Source organism: Lactuca sativa, chromosome 6, assembly GCF_002870075.4.
Source record: "Lactuca sativa cultivar Salinas chromosome 6, Lsat_Salinas_v11, whole genome shotgun sequence".
NCBI classification, from domain to species: Eukaryota; Viridiplantae; Streptophyta; class Magnoliopsida; order Asterales; family Asteraceae; genus Lactuca; species Lactuca sativa.
In genome coordinates, this window is record NC_056628.2 from 66001867 (window position 1) to 66007832 (window position 5966).

Below are 5966 nucleotides of genomic sequence, written 5' to 3' on the forward strand. Positions count from 1 at the left end.
GATCGGTGGCAGTTAGTCAGTGCTTTAGTGGGGGAGACTTAGAAAATTCTCCGGGAGATCGATGAGTATGTGAGGGTGCTTAGCTGCCGGGATTCAGCAGTGTTTGTCAGCGCAAAGTATAGGCCGACGAGAGCGAGTGTTGGATATGCAGGGCGAGATACAGACCTAGGGCATTTGATTGTGGAGGCCTGAGAGGAGGTCGGGATCGAGCTTGAGTAAGTAAACGGAATTTTGCGATCAGAGTATTGGTACGTTTGAGGTACGTGATGGTTGTACTGCATTAATCCCACGGGATTATGTTGTGCATGTTTCTAGAGCTGGAACCGGAAGGTTCCCAGAGTTAGAGCCTGAGGGTTCGCAGAGTTGGGTGTACGGACCCACAGAGATATAGCCTCGAGTGGCTAGTATGTGTTATGGGAGTCGGTCCAGTCATACTGGAGACTCTGTTGGTATTGTTGGATTAGTTTGAGATTTGCGGATCACGTATGTTGCAGTGTGATTGCATTGGAAGGTCTGGCCCTGGGTTATTGATCTTGTTTAGCGGAGGCAGTGATTTTGATGAGTGGAGAGAGTGCATGGGATTGAGAGCCCCTGCAATGAGAACCAGAGTATGTGAATAGCAGTTACGCAAAAAGGGTGGTGTCGCTTGGGGCGAGCACCGTGGCACCGGTTGGAGTGGCATTATGTTCAAGAGAGTTCCGTGGAAACGGAAAAGAGGAGGGTATGTAACTCCGAAGGGGGTGCAAGTTCACGAAAGTGAAAGCTGCAGAGCAGAGTTATGGTTAGAGTACTTCGAGTATGGTTCTGAGCATCGTGTTCGCGGCAGTGGAGTAGGAACCCATCCGGTTGGGATGTCTGTTGAGGCTCAGAAGGGATGCATGGAGAGAGAAAATTTTAAATTTTCAGTGTGAATCTGATCAGAGTGTAGGGTGGATGTAGTGGTTCACCTTGGGAGATGTTCGAGGATATCATCAGTGTATCGGGTCTTCCAACCTACGAGTGTTGGGGCTAGTTCAGCATGTGTATATGATGGCAAGAGGAGAATTTGTGAGAGTTACTCTGGGAGTGAGAATGGATCTCTCAGTTAGTCTGGGATGGACAAAGTGGGCTTTGGATCGGGGATCCGGTGGTTCAGGGTTTCCTAACCCTTATGGGTTAAGTGATCGTTGAGATTTGGAGCAGGGTGCATCTTGGGTAATTTCCGAATACAGAGGGTGATGAGCAGTTCAGAGTTCGTACTTTAGTTGGCAAAGCAGACCCAGCAGGTTAAAGAGAGTTAGTGATCGTCTAGAGTTAACAGGAAAGTTATGCAGGCAGACGCCGGTTCGAGCTTGAGTTTCAGGTCGATGACTTAGTACTCCTGAAGGCCTCTCTTTGGAGAGGAGTGATTCGATTCAAGAAGTGGGGCAAGTTGGGGTGCCGGTACATTGGGCCTTTTTATGTGATTGCGGGGGTAGGCCGGGTGGCCTAACGGTTGGAGTTGCCCATGGATTTGAGACAAATCCATGATATATTCTTTTCATGTGTCGCAGTTGAAGAGGTGTATAGCGGATGGGTCAGCAGTGGTTCTGCTAGAGAACGATTAGGTGGATGCGCGCCTGTATTACGTCGGGAGGCCAGTGGCCGTCGGAGATCGGAAGATCAAGGTTCTGAGGAACAAGGAGGTACCTCTGGTATTGGTTCGGTGGCGACCTCGGAAGATATCGGAAGTGTTTAGGGAAGCCGGAACGTGTGATGCGGGAGCAGCATCCAGAACTACTTTCAGAGTGAGACTTCGAGGGCGAAGTCTAATTCTAGTGGGGGAGAATTGTAACAGCCCAAAATCTCAAGTATTGCTAAATTGCATTTTGGGGTGTTTTAAAGGGGAGACTCGGCGAGTTGGAGCCAGACTCGCCGAGTAGGGTCGCAGAGTTGGTCGCGGGTTCGCGACTGGACTCGACGAGTCCAGGTATGGACTCGGCGAGTCGACGCTGTTCAGTGGAAAACCCTAGCCGTTCGGTTTGGGAAGTATTTAAGGGATCTTATGCCTCCATTGTTTGCCTTTTGGCCGACTGAGAAGGATCCTAAATCGGTTGTGGGCATCCAGAACAAGGATTGAAGATCATTGGTGATTTGAGGGAGTTATTGTCCAAGAAGGAGAAGGTTATGGCTAATGGGACAGCAAGAGAAGCACGTTTTGAGGCTTGGGGACACTGAGAGTGCATGATTCAGGTAATCTTTCGGATTATTTTCTGTTATGTGAATGTGTGCATGGATTTAGGGTTTGTGAAACCCATTTGGAGTTTAGATGGATTGTTATGTTGTTATACAAAAGTTTATACCCTGGTAATAGGATGATTAGAGGTCCAGAAGTCCCATTAGTGTGTTTTTCGGGAATATATGTATCTCAGGAAGCAGTTCGATTGACTGCATGGCGTGGACTCGCCGAGTCGGATGATCAGACTCGGCGAGTAGCTTGAAGATTCACTGGGACTCGCCGAGTTGTTCTTCAGACTCGGCGAGTGGAGTCGGGGTGGCCCCGCGATTCTTCCAGGAGTGACTCGTCGAGTCAAAGAGGATACTCGACGAGTAGAAGGGGAATCTTAGAGGATTGAAGGACGACCGGACTCGCCGAGTCGCCAGGGAACTCGCCGAGTCCAGTCGAGCTGACAATGGACTGTTGACCAGAGTTGACTGGTGTAATTTCTTAGGGTCAGTTAACGTGGAAGATAGAAGTATTAATAAGAGATATATGATGAGACAGGGAGCTTGTAGCTCGGAGGATCAAGTGCAAGAGATTTCAGGAGTTGCTATCTTCCAGTGTCCGCGAGGTGAGTCTTCTCACTATACCTCACCCGGAAGGGTTTGATTGTGTGACCGGAAGGTCAAGTATGTTGTGTGTTATGTTTATATGCTATGAATGGAAAGTTAGCTGCTACGCGTGATATACATGCTTATATATGGGCCGGAAGGCAAGGTATTATGTGACAGAAAGGTCAGGTAGGATATGTGATATATGCGCTTTATGTGTTAGAGTATTTGTATTATGTGTTATATATGTGTATGGGCCGGAAGGCGATTATCTTGTGGACCGAAAGGTCCGGGCCGGAAGGCAATGTTATGTGGATCGAAAGATCCGGGCCGGAAGGCGATGTTATGTGGATCGAAAGATCCGGGCCGGAAGGCAAAGTTATGTGGATCGAAAGATCCGGGCCGGTAGGCGATATTATGTGGATCGAAAGATCCGGGCCGGAAGGCGTATGTGCGTAAGGTATATTGGGGAACTCACTAAGCTTCGTGCTTACGTTGTTTATGTTATGTTGTTTCAGGTTCTTACAGTAACGCGGGATGGCAACGGTTCGATTGTACACACCGAACAAAGAGTTGTGTTTTGGAGGATCCTGGTCTTCTATTATAATGAAAATGAAACCATGTTTTGTAATTCGATTGTGAATACGATTTTAAACAAGTGTTTTTAATATTAAATTGATTATTTAAATAAAAATTTTGTTTTTGGAAATCTTGGTGTTACACCACTTGCAGAAGATGAAAAGGTTTGTGGACCGGTTGTTTAAGTTGAATGTGAACTTCCCTAAGAGTTGGCTATTGATATCATCCTGCCTGAAACGGGAGGTGAACCGAACATCACGGTCTAAAACAATAGAGACCGATCCCCATGGAGGGCAACGATCTCGTGGATATACAATTCGGCCAGCTTCTCGGCTGATGAACTCTCCTGTATCGCTAAAAAGTGGGCGCTCTTGGTCAATTAATCCATGATGACCCAAATAGCGTCGAAGCCCCTCGCTTTCCTCAGAATCTTGGTGATGAAATCCATCGTGATATATTCCCACTTCCACATGGGAATCTCCAGGGGTTGTAGCTTACCATGAGGCCTCTGATGCTCGGCCTTGACCATCCGGCAGGTCAAGCACCTCTCAACGTACCATGCAATCTTGTTGTTCATACCTGGCCACCAGTAACTCAATCGCAAATCCCGGTACATCTTTATGTCCCCCGGGTGAATAGAGAAGCAAGACTTATGAGCCTCCTTGAATACAGTCTATCTGACCCAACCAGACATTAGAATCCAGACCCGACCGTAGCGGGTCAATAGCCCCCAATTACCCTGCACAAACCGGGTGTTCTCACCCCTAATCTTCTCAAGCTTCCAATTCTCCTGACGCATACCCTCAACTTGAGCTTCTCTGATCAAACCCACAAGCAGAGAATCCACTGATATCCTCATACATATTGTCGGAGTGGAAGATCCAGCTGACTTGCAGCTCAAAGCGCCCGCCACCATGTTCGCTTTACCCGGGTGGTAAAGGATCTCACAGTCGCAGTCCTTGGCTACATCTAGCCACCTGTGTTGTCGCATGTTCAGGTTCGGATGATCCATGATGTATCTCAGGCTCTTGTGATCCGTGTAAATGGTACATTGGATCCCGTACAGTTAATGTCTCCAAATCTTAAGAGCAAATACCAACGCTCCCAACTCCAAATCATGAGTAACATATCTCATCTCGTGCGACTTCAGTTGTTGAGATGCGTAGGCTATCACCCGTCCTCTCTGTATTAGGACCGCTCCCAATCACGTGACGAAAGGATCACAGAACCCCACAAAATCCTCGACTCCCTCCGGAAGAGTCAATATTGAAGCCTCGTATAAACGTTGTCGGAGGGTCTCAAACGCCCTCTGCTACTTGGGGCCCCACTGGAAATCCACCCCCTTCCTCATTAGACGAGTGAGGGGTACTGCAATATTCGAGAAATCCTCTATGAATCTCCAGTAGTACCCTGCCAATCCCAGAAAGCTCCTGATGTCCGAAAGATATTTTAGAAACTCCCACTGCATAACAACCTCGATTTTGGCCGAATCGACCAAAATCCCCTCATGGTTAACGAGGTGTCCAAGGAATTGAACCTCTCGTAACCAAAACTCGCACTTCGAGAACTTGGCATAAAGTTGTTCCCACCTCAAAACTCCCAATAACTCCCGAAGGTGCTCCTCATGCTGCTCTCGGGTCTTGGAGTATACCAAGATATCGTCTATGAATACGATCACCGAGCAATCGAGCATCGGTCTGCAGACCCGATTCATCAGGTCCATAAATACTACATGCATGTTGGTGAGCCTAAATGACATCACCACGAACTCATAGTGTCCATAACGAGTTCAGAACGTGGTCTTCACCATGTCCTCCTCCTTAACGCTGACTTGATGGTACCCGGACCTCAAGTCTATCTTGGAGAACCAAGATGCTCCCTCCAACTGATCGAAAAGATCATCTATCTGCGGGAGCGGATAATGGTTCTTTATCATCAACTTGTTCAACTCCCAGTAATCAATGCACATCCGGTGTGAACCAGCCTTCTTCCTGACGAAGAGAATCGGCACTCCCCATGGGGAAGTGCTCGGACAGATGAACTGCTTGCATAGCAGTTCCTGTAGCTATGATGACAGCTCTTGCATCTCTGGTGGTGCCAACCGGTACGACTCCTTGGCGACAGGGGCCGCACCTGGCACTAGGTCTATCCTAAACTCGACCTGCGTCTATGGAGGCACTCCGGTTAACTCCTCCGGAAATACGTCAGCAAACTCCCTGACCACTGGAACCTCTGAAACTGAAATCTGATCCCTGACCTGCGTATCCACCACATATGCTAGATAACCCGCACACCCATGCTGAATATACTGCTGAGCCTTGGTAACTGAACAAAACCTTGATCCCAATCTGGTACCCTTGCGATAGACAATCAGCTCTCCCCTACTTGGGAGTCGAACCACTACCTGCTGACCCTTGCAGTCGATCATGGCACTGAAACAACTAAGTCAGTCCATACCCACAATCTCACACACATCCCCCATGGGAATTAGAATCAAGTCGATCGGGAAAGACACCCCAAAGATCTCTGACTGACATCCCCGATAAACTGAAGAAGCAGAAACCTCGTGTTCGTTGGTGATAGAGACTCACAACGGA